This window comes from Dermacentor silvarum, chromosome 4, assembly GCF_013339745.2.
Source record: "Dermacentor silvarum isolate Dsil-2018 chromosome 4, BIME_Dsil_1.4, whole genome shotgun sequence".
Taxonomy (NCBI): domain Eukaryota; kingdom Metazoa; phylum Arthropoda; class Arachnida; order Ixodida; family Ixodidae; genus Dermacentor; species Dermacentor silvarum.
The window spans coordinates 115,777,656-115,799,773 of NC_051157.2; the positions used below are offsets into that span (position 1 = coordinate 115,777,656).

The window sequence follows — 22,118 nt, forward strand, 5'->3', positions numbered from 1 at the left end:
GACATGTAGACGGTATTGGTAGTCTGAGAGCAGTGTTGGGTACAATCAATGCACCTAACGTGTCTGCTACAATCCAAGCACAGTTGTTACACTTTCATTCATCTGTTCTCATTCTCAATGCTTACACACTTAGCATGGTGCTACGAATGTCTTCTTGAGTTAATACTACAAGTGAATGAATGGCGCCAAGACAACAAATGCTGTTTTTTAATAACCCCCTTGGTAAGACTGCAGCACTTGCTGCCAGGAAAGCCAGACACAATCTTGCGACCACATCGCTAAATATCGGACAGAGCTGCTTATAAACTAGAACAAGAGCGTACTGGCTGAGTTGCAGTGTAAAGTCATGCGCAATCTATACATTTCACCTACTCTGCTTATTCAGTTCAGCTACTACGTAAATGAGGGGTATTGTTGTGAAAAATGCTGATTTCATTGACGGGCAGTAATACTGTATTGATGTAATAAACCATATTTTGTTACCATTGACCCTCCAGTAGATCAGTTCATTTAGTTCATAAACGTTGCCAACAAGCAAGCCAAGGCAATTTTTTTTCTTTGTCAAATCCATATTTTGCACTTAGGATAAAGAAGCAATATCATAATGTGCACCTGTATTTGTAAAACGCGAGTTTGTTTTGTAATGTGATACCAGGTTTATTCACATCTTCGAAAATGTTTTGCCTTTGTGCTGCCTACAGCAGGGGCAAAGAATGTTGCCATCAAGAGCTGGATCCGCATTACTGACAGAAGCTGAACTCGCTGACGTACAATGACAGTGTACAGTGCATTCCGATGGTATTTCAGTCATTATTAGTAGCAGAGTGGAAGTAATCGTTTAATCTTCATGCACATGTTTTATCATCACAAAGTTGCCGTCATTAGCCTGTTGTAAGCTCACTGCTGGACGAAGACCTTTCCCAGTTATCTCCAATTAACTCTGTCCTACAATGCCTGCACATAAGGTGTACCAGTTGCACTGTATTATGTAATCATATTTTGTGCATCATGTTTTCAACTATGATCTCACGTCATGTTACCTGCCCATTATTCAGGAGAACAGCGAGCCTGTACTAACAAAGTTGTTCATAGCAAATACGCACCTATAGCTCAGCTCTTTGCACACCATTACAAAGTGTGCATTTCACTAGACTTTTGTTATGCAGTGAAAGAATATGAACATTCCTGGCCTGTGTGTTGTGCCTATTCTCTGCGGATGCTCGTCTCATGTTCGCCTTCACATTGATACCTTCTTAATTTATTTATTCTTACCCAGGTGTGTTATTGTTCATCGCATGTTACATAATGTTATGAAAAAATGCAAGGGCGGACGCACAGACAGACACTGCCAACAGCCTTTTACAAGGTTACAAGTTAGTACCTGCAAAAAGAAAGCATATGTGTTGCTCGAAGGCACGTCACCTTTGTTAGCAGACAGTTGTTTCCATTACTTAAGAAAGTGCAAAGCGCAATATGCTCAACAACTTCTAGCTCACCCTTTGCATTTTTCTGATACTAAACGCTTTTGGAAAACTTTTGCTGGGGGATGACATAGTCAAGCAGCCCGTGTCGTTTGGTAAAAAAAGCTTTATAACAGGCATTTGTAGCTCGAGCCCTGTTTGTTAATCCGTGTAGTATATAATATGCATATAAAATGCATGTGTATATATATATATATATATATAGAAACAATGACACCAAGGACAACATAGGGGAAATTACTTGTACTTACTAGTTGAATTAAAGAAGTGATAAATTCATGGAAATGAAAATGGATGAAAAAAACAACTGTCCGCAGGTGGGGAACGATCCCACATCTTCGCATTACGCTTGCGATGCTCTTACCATTGAGCTACCGCGGAGCCATTTTCCCATTCATTTTCTGGGGTATTTATGTTTTACAACTAGAACTCTGGGAGTGTTAGCCAGCGCCACCACTCACAAACCATGGCGGCGGATGTGGAACGCCCTTTCTGCCACAGGCATCACGAGCACGTGATCTTTTAAGGGTGACGGCTACTGGTCAATAAACCCACATATGCTACTTGATCAATGTTGCCGGATTCGAGCCCTCATTATGTAATGAATGAGAAGAAAGGGAACCGAGTGGCCCGATTATTATTAATCATGTCATAAGAAACCAACAAACAATGACACCAAGGACAATTGACATAGGGGAAATTACTTGTCCTTACTAATTGAATTAAAGAAATGATAAATTCATGGAAATGAAAATGGATGAAAAAACAACTATATATATATGCACTCATGTTTTATAATTTCACAAGACGTGTTGCATTTAAAAAACAAATATTTTATTTACTTACAGTTGCAATGTCTTTGATTCATGCCTGATTTTACAAGCATTTACATAAAAAAAACCTAGCCCTGTCGCAACAATTCAGTGTGCCCAATTGGATAATTTCCACTCACCACTGAGTGGTGTTGAACCAATTGCATTTTCGTCACCCATAGGACCATACATAACCTCTTTGGAACCATCTTACCAGTTGTATTTAAATGATAGCCAGTTTGACAAAATGAGTGGCTGCTTTGATCTGACTGGAGATCTAAATGCAACTGGCTACTCAGCTAGATTTTCATTGCGATTGCCACCTGCTTCGACCTGAGTAGTCATCCAGCTGAAAGTAACTGCCAGATGACCCATGTACAGTTGCACCTGTGTGAATAAAAAGGTTTGCAAATTCAGCCCTTAAGCACTGTTGATTACTTGTTAAAGAAACCATGTTATCTGATATTCATTCAATTTGAGAAGCTTATTCGTACACAAATGTGCAAGATAATATTGCTTCACTGAGGCACCCCAAATAAATGTACCGTACAGACTCGTGTAAGGGCTGCACTTTTTTTTTTTTTTTTTTTTTTTTTTTTTTTTTTTTTTTTTTTACAATTTTGACGAGGTGCAGCCCTAGCTTATACGGGACCGAACCTTTTGGTCAAAATAGTGCCAGCGCAGCCTTGACTTGTGCACACCCCAAATCCCTGGATTGCATAAGAGGTCAATGCTCAGCTCGCCATCTAGTAGCGTGAGAAAATTCTTTATACATGTCTTTGTCTAAATTAGTCAAACTCTTCGTCCTGAATGCTGCACACCTCTCAAAATACTATATGCCAGCAAATTCTTCCACCCGGATGTAACACCATTTTGACAAAACGAAAAGGTAAAGTTTTATGGCGAACTCAAACAGGAATAAATGCTGCTCTCTATTGACTACACCAAACTACAAGTACCTCTTATATCAGGACTTATTGCGCTTTAATTGTGCTATTATCTTTAAGTATTTTGTCGTTTCACAGCATTACTCATCATGTCATTACAGCCAATTAGCATTTAGGGTCCCACTAAGTCCAGTTGCTAATTGTAGATTCTAACCGGCAGAACCCCTGCATGAATAAACACTTCGCACTCTCAAATATATATCCCAATGGGACACACAATGAGGAACTCGCAACGGCGCGCAATTTGAACTTTCTTAATAGCAACTGGTCCCATAACAATTAATGTAGATTTCGAATTCTATATAATACCAACTGGGCCCCATTAGATCTTCTATATGTTACAAATTATTTGCGACTACAACAGAAAATTGCAGTACTGTGCATTTTGCAGTCACACGTGCATTATCATAATGCCGGTATATATTTTAATGTCGTGTGTTGCGTTTCGAACCAATAAGGGGGCCTTGCAAAACAGTTTAACACGGTAATTAAACTTGCTGAGCCACAAGACAATGCTGCCATATGATCAAGCATTTGTACTCGCACCAGATGAGAGCCTGTGTTGACAGAGAACACCAATGACCACAACTGTTCAACACCCAGAAAAAAAAAAAAGCCCAGAAATGTCTGCCGCATTTCGTGTTTATTCTGTGATAAGGGTGGTGGCGCTATCTTCTTTCGGAGGGCGATATTGGCACACTACTTGTGGTCTCGTACTACTGTGCTGATATACTATGGCCTCTGAGCATGGTGGATGGACATTTTCAACATGTCTCTTAGGATCGCGTCCACCACCTTCACTGGTATATGCTACCTGTATGCTCCCTATCTTTGGGAGCATATATATATGGTCGAACGCCTTTATAAAAGTGCTTGGGGTCTCCGAAATCATTCGTTATGAAGGCCGGGCACCGCACCACTCGATCGCAATGGAACCGGGACAGAATTATTCCTTCGTTCTACAGGTCACTTCTACGTAGAGGAGTTCATTGTAGAGGGACATTGCTGTGGACTATAGCCGTCACGGTGGGTCGTATCGCGACACCGATCTTGGATGCCATGCTGGTGCGTACATTGGATGCCATGCTGCAGGCCAACGTTACACCTGAACGTCGCCCCCGAGGGCTCCGATGTCCTTCTCTCAGCTCACGCATGCGCAGCGACATCGGAGCCCTCGGGGGCGACGTTCAGGTCAGGCTACGTGCAGGCTTTGGCGAAGGGCGTTTTGCATAGCGTTTTGACTGCGCAGTTACAGATGGCGCCACCATTCTTGTCGCTGAGAAAATTGCTGCTTTGATCTGTCATCGGCCGTGGGGAACGCGTCGTTTCGATTTACTCTGGGCATCCTCCCGAAATAAAGAGGAACATCTAATGCCCGAAACCCGCCGCAAAATATGCCACATCTACGTGAAATGCGAGCGCAAGCGAGCGTAGCGTTTACCCAAATGATCGATTTGTTCATATACGGCTCATCACGTACGTTACCGAATTGCGCGTGTACCATATAGCGCTTGTCACGTTGGCGACGTAAACGCAGAAGGCGAAGAGATGGTATGGTGATTAACGTGCTTACGTACCATCATACACAGCGGTGATTTTCACCTTCATTTTTCGTTTCTCAGGCACAACGAAATTCAGCAATTTTGTTTGGAAGTGTCATTGCTGTGCTTTATTTCGTCTTTGCGGTAAGTTTGCGATAGTTCCTTTAGTTTGCTCCACTTTTATTTGCCAGGTAAACTATACGTAGTGCTCCTGCTCAATTCATTGCCAGCAACACGTGTTATATAGGTGGACGTACATACGAAGCATCTGGGCTTCCGCCACTCTTTTACGCTTTCATGGTTGCTTTTAAGCTTTTCTAAGGAGGCAGGATAATGTAAAGATGCCAGATTTTCGCACCTTTTTCCATGAGCTGTTGGAAAACGACCTAGTGGACGACGTAGTGGAGGGCCCAACATTAATATTGACTAATTGGTTATTTTTTACCGCATTTGACTTTGCTATGCACATGAAAGGGACAACTATATCTGCATAGAATAAAGAACCAATCTGGAAGGAACGGTGCGGTCACCGTGGTTGCGGTTGTCAGAAGCGGACAGCTTCGCCTCACTGTCTGGTTTCGGTTTCGATTTTAAAGTCTTTTTAATCATAACTTTTATGCTATTAGCGTTCTGGAGTAGCTATTACCATTTGTAATAAAAATTTACTTATTTTATTTAAGATTTATTAAGTTTTACACATTATTATTGTAAGTTTGAAAAGAAACAGCTACATGCGTTGGTCGCAAGAGGACGCCACCAATAAAAGGAGGAGTTGCCGAGTTGCCGTGCTGTGACTCACTGAGCTTGGGATACTTGTAAGTGTTTTGACGTTTATATATGCTTCAAACGAGCGTTTTAAACCGCGTTTTCGGACCCATGGGTCACCTTTGCACCCGCGGCAATTAGTTTTTGAGCAATGCAACTCGGGCGAGGGCTCAATAGCAGCATGAGCGCAGTTCGCCGGCGTTGGCGGAGGCTGGGGCGCAGGGTTTGCGTCGCGCCAGCGCGCTTTGATCACCTTATCTGGTATATTCACCGGTGACTGCATTGTTTTTGTGCGATCTCGCGTGAGCGGAAGCCAACTGGAACTTCCAATCCTTCCGTGTATAGCTAGATTGCCGTGTTTTTTGCTATAGCCGAGAACGACATTGCAGTCATCAAATCGGGAGAGTGTGTGTTTCGGTTGTACCTTTTTATTTCTCGCCCGAGTGTCACCGACCGTATCGGATTTGCGGAGGTGTAAAGAGAGATATCTCCAGCTCTTCGCACCGCACCTACGCCCTTCACCTCGTAGTTGCGTCCGAGCCAAAAGTCATCGGCGCGACTCATGCGATCGCCGCCTAGAAAAAATCAGAGTCCACCTAGCACTACAGCTACTTGTCACAAATGTAATTACGCGCGCATGCGATGTAAGGACGGAAGTTTGAGCGACGCCGCCCGCTGTACGCTTAATTTATTTAGTCGGCTTACTTGGCAGCCGACGTTTTGATAGTGAGACTGACTAGCGGATCGCTGCCCGACCTTATTTTTCTTTTGAATGAGAGAACACCTACTCGCGCGTGTGTGTTCGTATTCAAAGCAAGCCGCGCGTTGGCACGGAACGTTTTTTGTCGCTTGATTAGGCGCCACGCCTGAATGCCTGTTTTTGCATTGGCTTCATCACGGCTTCAGTGCGGATGCAATAAGCGGAGATGACATTGCGCGATTCGATCTGCCAATCCGGACAACACTGCGGTCTTCACAGTTTTAGATCTCAGCGCTTGGAGGTTTTCTGTTGACCTAAGTTCGGCCACCGACGCTTGTGTAGTCAGTTGCTTGCGGTTGGACTAAAAATTGTAGCGATACAGGTGAGGATCGGTTGTTGCTTGCTGTATGTGGATGCTGCGCACTTGTAATATTTAATTGTGAATGTGTGTGAGTACGCCGGCCGAGTCACTTCGCTGTAATGTTTGAGGAGCGGAGAGCAGCTGCGCTTTACAACGCGGCCGTATGAGGAAAATTTCAGTTTTGTTAAATAGGATTCGAGGCAGCGAATAACGTGCGGAAGTCGGACGTCACTCAGTCGGCTTCCACGGAGTTGCAAAAATGCACCTACGTAATGACGTGGTGCGTATAAAGGAATATTTCGGCGCTCACAAAAGTTTTGCGGAGCCGATCTTATGGAAACCGTGTGCCTTGCGGACCGATGTATTGGCTCTTTCTTTTTTGGGCTGCGTAACATTCGCAGCTGAAACGAATTTGCTTCACTGTCGTAGTCTCAATTTGTCGTGAAGTCGAACGCGTACCAAGAACACCAATATTTTCGTTTGGCACCATTGCAATATACTTGGCCTTGACTTCGTTATAACGAGCGTCTTCTCTCTCAGTCGGCTGCTCTTGCGGAACTATAGGTCTGGTGGAGCTTGCTCGAAGAACTGTCCAACGCAACCAGCTTGCTCTAGGCAGCCGTGCATGCGTACTTTTCTGGTCCGCTGCTAGAAAGTGCCGCGAAGCGGATGTTGCGTCTACGCGTGTCATAGCGCTTGGAATACTACGAAAGGAAAGGTATTGCTAGGGGGGGGGGGGGGGGGGGGGGGAGATCAAACTCCTGTATCACGTTGGGATTTGTTGTGCTGTCCTACGTTCACGAATGAATGTACACGTTCTATTCGTGGCAGAGTATACTTTGTAGAGTAGGGGATTTTAACCGTACAGACCATGCATAGCAGGTATACGCTGGGGCCAGATTAAACCGATAAGTTTCGCATACGGCGGTCCTTCAGTGGGTTTTGAAGCTTACAACCCTTATCTCGGAACGGCGTGAATATATGGTCCCTGGACCGCTCTTGTGTAATTTATTACCTCGGGGCGCGTATCTCTTTATTAATGTCGTCGAAGAAGCGAAACCACATTCCCTCTGCTCTGCCTCACGTGAAGCTGGCTTGAAACGTGTGTCAATGGGTCCTGTTTCGTTCGCATCACAAATTACGTGCAGTCGGTCGGCGGATGTCAGAGACAAGCAATGTTGAAATTTAGTAGGAGATTCGACTTTTTGATCTTGTACTACGTGCGGCACTGCACATAAGAGTAGGCGAACTAAGCTTCTCTTTTTTTACCAGCCGGCCGTTGAATTTCGTACGCCGGATATGTATCGCATGCACCGTTTGCATAGGGCACTATAGTCGAATAACATATATCTACTCACCATATGAAGGAAACGGTTATTTATTTCCTTTATATCATACTTGCTGGTAATCTTAATAGGGATTATTGCAGGAAGGGCACAAACATATTAGAAAGACAGAAAAATCCAGTTCGTACAAAAGGAATACATTTTATACAATATAAATTGTAGTTCATCCGAAGCGATCACACTCACAATGTTGCGATAGAGTGTTCTAGAAATAGTTTGCGATTCCAATGCAACCGATGTTTGCTCCTGTAAACCTTACTCCGATTGACCTAAACTGTAGGCCTCGCATTGTTCTAAGGTCTCGCATTAGTAATATTTCACATTGGCATTAGTGATGGGTACCTATAAAAGTGTGCACCTTTGTAGGTGCTGCTGCTTTTAAAGATATAGAGGACCTTATAGAAATCTTAGCACAAGGGCGTTGCAGCCGCCTCGCCCGGTCTTCAGCGGTGAAAATCATAGCCACTGAGCAAACTTGTGCCTAATAATTACTTGTAATCGATTACGTTGTTTTGGTAACATTATAATTCAACGGTTACCTATTTTTTAACGCGGTAACGCTAATTGTAATGCCAGTTACTTTTTTCAGTATAACCAATCACTTGTAACCAGACCAGTGGCGCACCGACGGGGGGGGATTCGGGGGTTGTAACCCCCCCCCCCCCCTGAGGCCGACTTAACCCCCCCCCCCTCCTTTTTTTGTTTAATTAACCCCTTTTCTTTCCTTACGCATTTGAGTACTACAACTAAGATGTAAGACGCGCAATCGTCTGCACACTCGCAAAAAGCGCATTTTTTTCACAATTTCCCGTGAAGAAATCGAATTTAGTGCTGTTTAGATGGTATTGGCAAACTGTCAACCCCCCCCCCCCCCCCCCCCCCCGGCAGAGATCCTGGGTGCGCTACTGAACCAGACTTTCAGTTTCAAGGAACGTGAACTTTTGCTGGCGTCCTTCACAATTCCTCGGTTCAAGTCTAAATGGCTGACGAGTGAAGTCATGGGCTATGTGGTTCGATAACGAAGGTCACTTCGGTCGACGACGCCATGAAATCATCATACCGGTAGCGCCTTCTCCGAGCACCAGCAACAGTTCATAGAGCACGCAGACTCTATAGCATCGCGTCATTGAGTATTAACACAATATTGTGGGCAAGGTGTTCGTACATTATACGGGTGTCACACGGCGCACTTTTGATCGCGATCAAGCCCAATCCGGATCGAATTTCTCGGTCGTGATTGGTTCCTTTGCACAAGCTGCGCGAGGGAGCCAATCGCAGTCGAGAATTTCGCAGTCGGATCGGGCTTGATCGCGGTCAAAAGTGGTTGTGTGACACCGGTATTACATTCACTCTTCCCTGCCGCTCGCACATCGAGTAAGTTTTCAATGTCGCTGTCATATGTCCTCACAAGAAAACAAGAGAAGATTATCGATCAAATTTTGGAAAGCAATTGTTGGAAAACAACACGTGAAAAGCTGAAAGAGCCTGGGCCAGCTCGATTTTCTATTTATTGGATGTGGTGAATGTCAATAACTGTGTAAAGGCAAGTAACGTAAAACTAGTCGATAACTTTTTAGCTATTGCTCAGTTACTTTAGTGGGGCAGTTATTGGTCACTGTAATCAATAACATCTTTTAATGAAGCAACGGTAATTACAATCGGTTACGTTTATGTGAGGGGCGTGTACAAGTCCGGCACTGAGACATGGTGGAAATGGATCTTTCTTTAAAAAACCAGCAAGGGAAATGGTACGTCTTTCCTAAAAAAAAAAAAAAAAAAAAGGAAATCTTGTGTTGACGGTATCCACACGTCGTGCTTCTGTCTCGCTGTCAAACGTTTCGCGCTTTCACTCAAGAAGCACGGTTACTGAAATCCCGCCAGGCGACGAGGCACGGTAAAATTGCGTGGTCAGTGACGTAGCAAAAGTCCGGAGACGAATCAGCTCGTTCAAGATACTCACCCAGCAAGGACCGTAGTGAACATCCACTTTCGAGAAGCGCTGGTTTTCAGAGGTCGAGATAAGCAAGGAGACGTCTAAAGTATGGGTGGAAAAGAAAGCAGGAAAGAGATTGATGGAGCCGGGGCCGTTAGAGGCGTAGGTAACTGTACTATATAGAGATGTTTTAATGATGAGAGATAAGATGAAGGGGGAGATAGGCAAAATGCTAGACTGCAGTAGGTGTAGTAAAACCTGATTAGCCCAAGCAGGCTATAGGTGACTATTTGTCCCTGCCCCGTTTAGAGGGGGGCGCCAGACAGAGATCGTTATCTTCATATGCCGTAAACAGGTGTGCTGCATGTCTGTGGCTTTTGTATACCGTAGCTGCCCGTAGTACTGTCGCAAGGTGTTTCTTTGAGTCAGTTCTTTGAATGTATTCATTTTGCCGCAGTGGTCAGTGTCGCCCTTCTTAATTTCGTCCCCGCGCGTCCCTTTGTCGCCAAGCATTGAAGGTAGAGCTGTGCGATTATTCGAAACTTTCGAATAACGAATCGAATAAGCTGTCCAATTCGATTCGGCCTTCGAATGAAATACACTATTCGTAAGTACGACTAGTCTTAGAATTGCTGTCGAACATTTGAAATCGTCAACTTGTGCGCGATCAAACACAAAATTATTGCAAACGTGCGATATATTTCATGCCGGCGGCCTTAGCGCATAGACATAAAGCACGAAAAGTTACATAATGGAGCACGCTGTACGTACGTCACTCAGGTGTTCTTGCTCAACGAAGAGTCCACTGTATGCGGACAGAGCTGCGTATCTCCTCCTAGTGTATCTCTCTTTTTTGTATTTAATAAAAAACATGCGCTTCCTAATGTGTGCAGTGTAATGACAGAACCTTGCTAGCGTTGTGAATATACTACGATATGAACATCGTTTTATATTAATGGTGAAAACGGTTGTTCGTTTAGTCGAGAAGTATTCGATTCGCTTCCGGCACTATTTCATTCGTATTGTATCCGGTCTCAAAATTAACTATTCGCACACCCCTAATGAAAGACATTGTAAAGAGAAAGACAAATCAAGCTGTATTGCATGCAGTAAATTACGCTGCCACGAGACTAAAATGGGGTCGTATTCTGAAACGTTCCACTTTGGCGATATTACGCCTAGGCGAAAGTCGCGTTCAATAAGTCAACCGGCTTCTTACCCGTGACGTCAGCATGCACTACCAACACACACTCTCGAACGCTTCGCAAAACACATGAGAGGGCGCACCGTGCGAGTGCAGAGCGGCTCGGGTGTGTTGTTTTCGAATGTATCGGCCGCAGTGCGACACATTCGTTTCTTTTATTCAATACATGTCGGGAGCACGCACTGACACCGTGACGTCAAAATTACGTACACCGGAACTACTAGGTGGCGCGACTTCTTTTCCAGTTTTGCCCAACCAGCCAATCAGCGCGCGCCTGAAAGCGAAAACGAAATTTCGCCCAAATGGAACGTCTCAGAATACGGCCCATGCCACTCTTATACTGTGGAAGTAAGCGTGATATATATATATATATATATATATATATATATATATATATATATATATATATATATATAAGACGCAAGAACGACAGAGAGGTGGCGACACCTACGTAGTTCCCGCACCAGCTCTCCGTGACGTCATGAACTTTGACGTCGTCTGCTCGAGCCTAGCTATAATTGGTTATCTGCGAAGTTGGACTACATTGTATTCTATAAGGTAGCCAAAAAGTGAATATAATGAGGCTCGATAACTTGTACTATACGCCACAACGGCCCGTAATTGCATAATTGATCTTAGTTATGTAACTAATTAATCAGAATACAAAGAATACTCTAAGGAGCACCACAGGACGGCAGCCCATCGTTGGTTTCATTCAGTTCGGAATTAAGGCCGCTTTTTTTTTTTAAATTTAATCCTTGGTTCAATTAAGTTACGTGAAACACAGGCCTGTATATAGCGATTTCTCTCATTTTTTTTCCCGGACAATAACGATTTGCACTATGCAGATGTCTGAAGTGGCCTGCCATTTTCCTAGCACAATTCCCGTGAAATACTTTATGCGCGTTTATCGATTCTCAAATACGTTTGAGAGTTCGGACAACAAATATTCGCTTAGAAATTCAAGAGTCCAGACCTCATCGGCAGCTGCAGGTCCTTTAATTATGCAGGCGTTGCAAGAAGTCCTACAGTTAACCTTTCAACATATAGAATTAATTGGCGCTTGAAGTGGATATAACATGCCAAGGCAAAGTGACGGGACGGCATAGTGTATAATGTACAGTCTCGGGCATTTGTCGTTCGTCTCATTAGCCGCCGTGTTGTCGTTGGTGCCTCGACCCTTAGCAGCACTGTTTTCGTCGCACTGCCCTGCTCTCCCGTGCGCACTTTTAAAAAGTGAAAACAGAACGGCAGCGACGTATAAATAGGCTCTCACTCAGCGGCTGGCTGTTTGGCGGCGTCCAGGGACGAAAACGTCGGCGCCCATCGGTTCTTTAGCACGGCGCGGTCAGTGTACTTACTTGCTACTGCTATACGCTTCGAATTTCGGTGGTGCAGGCAGGACATTTATTTTAACACGAAAGTGTTTTATGCCGGGGTCCACCAAGACTTCACTGACGTATTTCCGTCACGGAAATACGTCAGCTTACAATGTACACGAACATAATACAAAGAAAGAAACCAGAAGAAAAAGTTCCACAAACATGCAAAATCTGGAAATCGAACCCACGACCTCTCGGTCCGCGACGATAGATCGCCGAGCGTTTAACCCATTGCGCCACAAACGCATTTGCCGAGAGCTACACAGACGCGCCTTATATATCTAACACTCCTCCGTGTACCCGCGCTCTTGCTCGGGGCGGTGCCGCCGCCTACGAGCAGAAAAGAGAAGTACTGCATTATGACACTAACGCGCACCGACAGTGAACGCTTCGGTGGTCTCAGCACTACGACGCCTCGATGCCAGCATTCGAAGGGACGCTGGCATCAAGAAGCACTACCAACGCCAGGTGGCGTTCACCGTACTCAGCACAGCGGAGCGTGGCCTCCGCAATTAGCTCTGAAAATGTTTCTGAAGTTGATCGCGGAGGCTGCAATTACGACGCGCTGTACGCGCTGATTTGACTCGGTGACGATTCAGTTACGTGCTTTGTCTTGCGCGTTGTATTAGTGTGTCAGTTACGTGCTTCGTCTTTCGCGTTGTGCTAGCGTGTGCAGCGTAGTGCAGCTTCCATATGCACGACGGTTGCTCATGGTCATCGACGTTGGTAGTCGTGATGGAGGAGACGTGCCACCAGGCGTCAGCGTGGGTGCATCAACGCCTAAGGGCGCTTTAGCCACAAAACACTAATAGACATTATATATCAATGTGCAATAAACATTACACTACTTCTGTGAAGACACGTTTCACTTTCGTGTTCTATACCGATTCCTATATAAGAGGGATCAACCACATTTTTTTATTATTTTAAGCCCAATGCCATCGTTCTGTTATGCTTCGAACACGCGCCAATATTTTTTTTTTTTTTTTTGCGGGAAAGTGCGCAGAAATGACGCTGACTACATGGAAAAGAGGCACGCGGGCCTACCAAGGAGGTTAAAAAAAAAAAAAAAGAGTGGCAGCCCCTCCGCCTTCCCCCCAGTTTCTTACCAGCACAGGTGAAGCCAGAGTTTGCCTATAGACCGTTTTATCATGGGCGCCGCCATTGCCTAGGCAGTGGCGCCATCTATGGACAGTCGGCATGCTGGCTTGGGCGAACGGGCGTGTTGTATGCTAGCTGTGGTTCCCACAGATAAAAAAAAAATTACGCAGATCCGACGCAAGTTTTGGAATCCACGTGTTGCGAAGCTTTCGCGAAGCGGTTAATTAAATGCTGCGTACTATAAGACCTCGCGCCTTCTGCAACGCGTTTTGCTAGCATATAGCTAAAGCGATCTCCCGGCTGTCCGGCAAATCAGCCCACGTGATCCACACTGTTTCCGGGATCATGCCCACATATAAGCTTAGCACTATGTCCAGGACCGGCACACCTCAATCGACAAGAAGCCGACCGTGCAGACGCGCCAAAACTCTGGAAAGAAGGCATTGAAATTACCGATTTAATTACTTTAATTATGCGCTTCAAGGCGCATATTTGTTGCACCGAGGTTATTTTTAGGTACCGTTTGTTGTTTCACTGCGTAATTCGGTAGAGGACAGAGCCTAGACGATTTTGTTTCCGATTCATGGTGGCCGCCGTCTTGGTCTGTTATACGAACATTTTCTATACTTTTGTGCACAGTGACGTCAAACTATTGCACGCACATGAACCAGCGAACGCATCCGCACAACCATTTACGTTCGTTACGAATCAACCGTGTGATACCGTGCATTCGGTTAATTGTTACAGACGGAAAACGGCAGCTTTATCAGTCCAAGATGGCGCCACTCAAACGATTCTGTAAAATGGTCTATAAGCTGATTTGTTATATGAGTGCATCATTTACCCCTGCTATATCGCCACTGAATTATGTGTATTCTGTATACAAAGTCCGTGAACCATAGTTCACGTGTTTGGCGATTGGATAAGTATATACGGGCCCTGCGGGGCCCCGTTGTATATACCGTAATCGCTTCGAGTCTTCTGTACGTATACTGCTACCTAACAGTCGTCGGGTACAATTGCTGCCGTCAATTTGTACTTTATCGACGATTTTGCCGTTCAGCTTATTTTAAAGGTTGAGTAGCAGTCCTCTTGTGCCCTTACATGCATGGTGGCGAACGTGATATACAAAATTCTTCGCGACGCTCCGCATTCAAATGCAGCAGGCGGCGTATGCACGATATAAATATATAGCGTTGCGAGAATTTACGAGTAAAAATTGGAATGACCTAGGGAGGTCGAGCGCGCTCGGTATACGATCGAATTTCTCGCGCCGCTTGCAATCGAGATGCAACGCTGCTTCAGCTGCAGGAAAGCAACGGTCGTCTTATCACTTACGGACCCTGTCTTGCACTTCCTGCTCTGTTGAGCTTCTCCATGCTCTATACAGTACACGGTATATTTGCGGCGAGTAGGCGCAGTAGAATCTGGCATTCCCACGCTTACGACGAGCGGCTATTCTGTCACCCGAGTGATTTTTTTTTTTTTTTTTTTTTTTTGGGGGGGGGGGGGGGGGGGGGTGCATGGGCAGGGGTGGGGGTACCCGCGGGGCCATGTTCGTTAACTAGATGACTCTTGTCGTAAACAAAATAGTTTCATGTAGTTAACACATCTTTCCGTGGCTATCCCCTAGCAGCCTGAACCGGCACCGATCCACGTGACGCTGGGTGGTCTGACGCAAAACTCCCGCTGTAACAAAGCCTGTGCTTTCTGCAGCTGTGACGTCAACCAGAAAGGCCTACGGTCCCACTAAAACCCCAGCGGTCGCGCCTGAAGATGACGAAATACAATGGCTCGAAAAAGAAGAGAGAGAGAAAGCAAAAAAAAAAAAAAAGAGTGGAGGAATGATTCCGCTAAACTTCACCTGAGGGCCGCGTCCAATCTATGGCTGTCGGCCTTCCCGCGTGACGTCACATATTAAAGCGCGCACGCCTTTCGCTACATCCAAGAGGTGCCGGCATCTGTTGGTTCGCGCCTCCTCGTACCAGTGGTGCCACCGCAATTCTCTAGATACATTGTCGCTGTTGCTTCCTGGCATGCGCTGCCAAGGGAGCAGGCCACCGCTGTACTCGCGCATGTCTCAATTCAATTGTCTCGCGAAGCACGTGCGTCGCTTATCAGCAGTGACTCCACCCTGCGGCGCCAAGCAGCCAAGCGGAGAAGCCGCGACGCGTTCCGCATCGGCCGCCACTCTGGCACGCGTCCGTCTTCCTCGCCGTGACGAGAAAGTGCCAGTACTGCCACGGCGCCTTGCCGATTATGGGTAGCCCAAGAACAAGGCCGTTTCTCTATATGACCAAGGAAGCCTCCCGTAGAATGCGCAAACGCCACACGGCGCGCTGATGCCGCTTTCATTCTGTTCTCTATCATGGTGGACGCTGTACGTGATCGGAGCTGTCCGGTGGCCCTGCAGTATAGCGAAAGCGGTGACGTCGGCATGCGTGGAAGCCGTTGAGAGGAAGCTCGAAAAACCGGAACTGCATGGTCTTATTCCATGTCACGCATGTTTGCTCTGTGCAGTGCATCTCGCCCGTATACCCGCACCGACTGAGATCTGCTGGTGAGTACGAGGTCGCAGGTTCGACTTCCGGAAGCCTCCGCATTTCAGTGAAGGTCAAACTACCAAAAATGCTCGTGCACGTTTAAAGAACCTCAGTTGTCAAAATTATTCCAGAGCCCTCCACTTACGGCGTGTCTAATAGCGGCCATGTTGCTTTGCGGTGGTAACCCATGCAATCAACCAATCAATCTATCAGCCTCGTCGCGCTTCGTTGACCGCTGCAGTAAATATATAGCGCTCTCGTTTGCGCGTGGCTCGCGAACTGTGCGGATTTGCAGCACGTTCAGTCGTTCGATTCGAAGGGGCTGAGACCCTCTTGAATCCCGTTGGGACCCACAGGCTTGGAAGATGACCTCCGTTCACGAATGCTGGTCAGTACGACTTTCGGAGAGAGTATTTCTGCGTCGAAGGGAAAAGTGCTACGATTAATTCGACTCAATCTGCCTTAATTGCGTGAGAGAGCTGAGAGCAACACGTTTAAAGGGGCGCTGAACCACCCCTCGGGCTTGTTGAAAGAAAAAAAATGTCACAGTTTCGCCCTAAGGGCGAAGCAATGAATGCGATAGCAACACAGCAATGTCATACGAAGTAAGGTGAGCGGCTTTGGTAGCAATATGAATTGTAGTAAACATGAGCTGATTTAGTAAGCAGGTGTGCTGCGGCGTAAGTAGACCGACATGAAGAGAGACTCGATGACCACGAGAAGGCGCGTGTGAAACGGTGGTGTTGATGAGAAGCGCTTCCCGTGGGCAGCGCGTGCGAAGGGACACACCTGTAGCGCTGCACTGCCGATCCGGGCAGCATTGCATGTGTTAGCGTGCGTTGGAAAATGTGGCCCGACTATTACTAACTGAATGAAAAAGCGTGGTGTGGAGCGCCCGCAAACAAACATGAATAGATCACACTGAATGACTGCAGACAACGACTGTCAAAACGCTGGCAGCAAGCGCAAACGCCGCAGCGGCGAGGTACGTGCGGTCTATCGCTTCAACGGAAACTGAGCGGCGAATGCACGGCGCATAAAGGTCAGAGCCCTGGGGAGATAAGAGACGGTGCGGGCGGAGAGACGAGCGCGGTTGTTGGCAGAGTAGAAGTGCCCCCCCCCCTGCCCCCCCTCGCTCCCTCCGGCGCTGGCTTCCCGCTTCCTTGCTTGCGCGTGGGAGATTGAGGCGTTCGCTCTCCGTGACAGCGCGCGTCCCCGCACGCTTCCGCTCGGGCATACGGCGCGCGGCGAAGATTTTATCTATAGGGAACCTCACGGCGACGGCGACGCCGACGGTAGAAATCCGGTTGAAGTGTCCATATAATTGCTATCGCAATAAAAAGTCGGCGGATTGCGTGCGCTGCTGTGAACATCTCAGCCGAATTTTGCAGTCGTGCGCGGCGCGTGGATCTCGCAAGCGGAGCGCGAAGTCACCTTTCTCTCAAACGCTCACTTTTCAACAGACGCCTGCTCCTGCACTCTTTTCTGGACGCTTTAATTATTTCGTAATATAGCAGATTTCCCATACGCGGCTGCTATTGACCAATAGCCGACATCAATCAAGAAGGGTGTTGGGATCAATGCGCTTCTGTTGCTGCGTATATTTATGGACGCAGTTTGAAGTAAACAGGCTGAAGTAAGCGAAAATGCCTTTCGTAAGGGTACAGCAGGTGTACCCTTTCGCCCGCTCTGCTCCGTCGAGGCGCGCTCGTCACGTGGCGTCGCAGCCAATGGGAATTTACCAGCTGTTTCGCTGCTACAGACGACAGACGCCGACTTTTTCGTCCAATTTGACGCTTTCGCATCAATAAATATTTGGGACCCCCGTTTTGCGACTGTCCTTATCTGAACACCAAGCTGACTGCTCCATTGCATTGACTTCATCGCGCTTGCATCGGTCGTATGAACGAGGAGCATTTCTGATAGCCGGTGTAACTAGAGAAGTAGTGTCAGAGGTAGTTTCCCCAGACCAGCCTTAAAACAGCTCGCTGTGCGCGCTCTCGCGTGCTTGCTACCTTAATGTACCATAGGAAAATTACGGATACAGGAGCCCTGAAAACCGAAGCTCAACTCAATTCGTGGCTCAGAAGAGGGAAAAAAATACACAACCCGAGTCACTTTTCTATACTACCACAAAAACGAGTTCGGAATGCAACACGTAATTCCGATTTCGTTTAATTGAAATCGCCAGTCGCCGTGAAGTTCTGTATAAAGTCCAGGGGCGATAAAATCGTTGCCGCGCGCCGTATGCTTTATGTGGGAGTGAAATCGTGCGAGGGTGAGCCGGCGATCGTGGCTCAATCTCGCGCACGTAAGGGAGGAAAACTGGGAGGAAAAACGCCGTCCTCCGTCGCGCGCAACGCTCCGGGATATTGAAAGCGACGGGGACAGAGTCCGCCGCGCGCTGTGTTTTCGCGGCTTAGTTGGCGTTGATGCGAGAGACAGCATGCACGAAGGTCAATTCGCTCGCTGCTGCTGCCGCGTTTCCTCGCTCCAGCGTGTTGACCGCGAATTTCCGCGGTCATCGAGTGAGATGTGTTCATGTTTGCTTGTGTGCGCGTGACACCATGCTTGTTAATTTAGTTAGTATGCCTATGTTTACAATTTTATACGGTCGATAAAGCTACTATGCTTACTTCGTCTAGCTAGTCCACTAATTTTCCTATCGCAATCGATGCTTCGCCGTTCGGGCGAAACTACTTTTTTAGAACTACACAGAATATAGGGATGGTCATACAGGGTTTAATATAGGCCCGATTTCCCCCTTAAAATAAGCTAATGCAGTATGTTTTTTCAGTAATAGATTTATATCAGTCCTACGAGGGCATTCCATAAAATTTTCATGAAGATCGGCGAATATATATATATATATATATATATATAAATGCCCTTAAATTGAGCAATTTTCGCTACTTTCTGCAATTTTGGCGTTTTCGGGATTTCCTTGCGAAAAAAATACGTAATGTAGCTGCACATTTTTGGGGTTAATTTGCGAGAAAATATTTCAAGATTTGTCAGAAAATTTTCAGCTTCGTCGCCTTAGCGAAAATGGCCCCACAAAGCGACTGATCTCGGGGTCAGTGAGAGGCGCTTGTTCAAAAAGCAAAGTGTGGCAATTAAAAAGCACACTGTGGGCTACGTAAGTCTAAGTTTCCTTGGACCAGTAGTGTTAATAGTTTAAAATTACTCAAAAATGTTTGACGGTGTACAATCTTTTAGCTTTGGAATTATAGGTCTTCAATCTTGTAAAATCTGCAAGTGGAAATCCGCGCTGCGTCTCGCAAAACAAAGGCTGATTCCTTTCTACAGAGACATTTGCCCACCTCATATGTAACGTTTTCGCTAAAACCAAAAAATAGTCAGGACCCCCTAAATCTGTCCTTATCTGAACACACCCTGGGGTAGACCCTCACGTAAGCGAGGGTCTACCACAGGGTGTGGTAGACCCTCGCTTACGTGAGGGTCTACCACACCCTAATAGGGGTCTTAGGGTTGAGGGGTCTCAAACCACTAATAATAAATTTAATTATTAGTGGTTTGAGAAATGTGGTGTAGCGTTAAGGCATTATACGAGGTGTTTCAATGAAGGCCGTTTCAAGTTATTAAATTATGGGAGAGTTGGAAATGAAATGCTTATTTTAGCCAAATTTAAGGTTGTGGGATACACCAAAAATTGTGTGATAATCGGCAAAAAAGAACAAAAAACTCATTAGTTATCGAATTTTCTCTAATTAACGAATTCGTAACATTAGCACACATGAAGCCCTTCCAGTGCTCAAGGCATGTCTGCTGAGCAGGAATCCTCACCACCATACAAATTCGCAGCGAAATGCATATGCGCGTTCCACTCTACGCACAGTTCGCTCTTCCCACAAAGCTGACCCCAAATGTATATGCACTTCAGGCAAGAACACAAGTTTCGAATAAAGCGATAGTTCGAATAAGGCAACTTCGCTGTAGCGAGTTTGCGTTCTTCCGATGGGGGGACGAGCAGAAGGTTGCGCGATTATGGCTGCTTCTTCGTAACACGCTTACGCGTTTGTAACCAGACAACGAAGTTTTGGTATTCAAAAGAACAACGAAATCAATGCGAGCGCACCGCCTTTGCTTGCTACTTCCTTTGCTGCGATGAGCATAAAACGAAAGTCCCGTGTAATCTGGACGACATCCCATAATTTGAGCGCGTGCAAGCCATCTTTGTATCAACGGCGCGTGTAGCGCCAAAGCGCTGGATGAATGAATCAGAGCCAGACTGGCCCCTAGTGCGAGTTCTTGCGCAGTCTCGTCTGAGCTGCAGTCTCGCTCGCTCGCTCGCTTCCGCTTGGCGTCATCGGCTCTGTCGTGTGAGCGCACCCACTTCGCCGCAGCATTGCTGCCCTTTCGACCTTGAACGCTGGATTCCGGCTAGACGCGCTTACGAATGGTGGGCGGCCTTGTGTGCGGTATATGAAACATGGTGACGACGCGTTGTGACTGCGAGGTCGTACACTTCGTGATTTTTTTTTTTTTTTGATGACCGGCAGCTCCAGTGGCCGGTTGTCGCTGGGCTTTCTCGAAGCGTATTGTTGTTGTGTAAGTCGACCACGGGTAATGCGCCGCCGTTGTACGTGTGTGCGGCTGAGTGGCGACGTTCGCACGCTCAAAGCTTCCTGTCGAGGCATCGTGCGGGCAGGACGCGCGGTTTACCGGCGGAAGTAACGCGCGCTCGCGCAGTCAGCGCTTCGTCGTCGCAACAGCGCGCCGAGTCGTCGACGAAGCAGACCGCGCGAGCTTGGAGGTTTTGGAAGCGCCGAGCAACGTTCCACAAGGGCTGCATTCTTCGTGGAAGGCGCCCGTCGACGTATACGCGGCGTGAAAGGTGCGACGACCCCCTCCCTTTCCTGTCACTCTCACGCGAGGGGCGACTGTGGGGTGGGCTTCCCTGAGGCTACGGCCGTAGTAAGCCGCGCCGTACTGTGTAGAAGGCGTGTAGGCGCCGAGTCGGCGGTGTTTAGACAACGTGCGACGAAGTGCTTTGAAAACTCTCGCTGATATGTGAGGCTATTCTTCGGTGAGGTAATCTTTACTACTGTTCCACTTCGGCGACGTAATCTCAATTTTTTCTTCTCTCTCTTAAGAGGAGTCGTGCTACACAAGGCAGCTTTCGGCGCACACTGGTTGAATGAACCCGGCGCAAGGTTATGCTGTATGTCGCGACCTTGTACAGCAGGCTTCAGATCATGGATCGTAGGCTGCGGTTTTAACGAGCACGTGTGCGTCGCGCTGGTGCTTTGGTGTGGGACGAGCGGGAACGCAGAACGGTAACGCGTTTGTCTGTTGCTCTATTTTCACACTCAATCTTGTGTTAGGCTGCCGGAGAACACGTGATATGCCGTATAGTGCGAAACTGAACAGCCATTAGCGCTTTTGCACCTTCAACAAGACCAGAAATGCTGCCTCAACCCTCAAGGGGTGTCTTTTACACGGATAGGGAGGACGAAGGCGTGGCTACTTGTACGGGCTGTTGCACATATTTGTGTAGCAGCATTTGTTTCAGTTGGACAGTCTTTGGCAGCCATTATGCTCGTCAACGTGATTATTTACGAGTGTTGCGGCTGGGACGTCGCTTCGAGTTCAGCCCATCTGTGTCCGCCGTGAGCGAGAAAGAAACAAGCATTAGAAAAACATAACCTCTTGAATTGTGGGACTCGGGGAAGTGCATATTACCTACACCATAAACAGGAGACACTTTTGTGTAGTTCCTTTGTTGTGTATGTGCATACCTGCCAACCTGTGAACTTTAGAATTCGTATGACCCCTGGACAGTAGCGCACCTAGGATCTCTGCCAAGGGGGGGTGGGGGTTGACAGTTTGCCAATACCATCTAAACAGCACTAATTTCGATTTCTTCACGGGAAATTGCCAAAAAACAAATGCGCTTTTTGCGAGTGTGCAGACGATTGCGCGTCTTACATCTTAGTTGCAGTACTCAAATGCGTAAGGAAAGAAAAGGGGTTAAACAA

The 22,118-nt window shown here is 46.8% G+C and overlaps 1 protein-coding gene across 2 annotated transcripts in view; it reads left to right on the forward strand.

The window, feature by feature from the left end:
• The first annotated feature begins 5,522 nt into the window (after window positions 1–5,522).
• LOC119450557 (adenylyl cyclase-associated protein 1) overlaps window positions 5,523–22,118 on the forward strand; it is a 38,901-nt gene continuing 22,305 nt past the window's right edge. Inside the window, exon 1 of one of the 2 annotated variants that reach the window (XM_049665958.1) lies at window positions 5,523–5,596. The gene's annotated coding sequence lies outside the window, so the exon portion shown is untranslated. Of the gene's footprint in view, window positions 5,597–20,814; window positions 20,975–22,118 lie in introns of those variants that run through there. The other variant, XM_049665960.1, reaches the window with a different exon arrangement.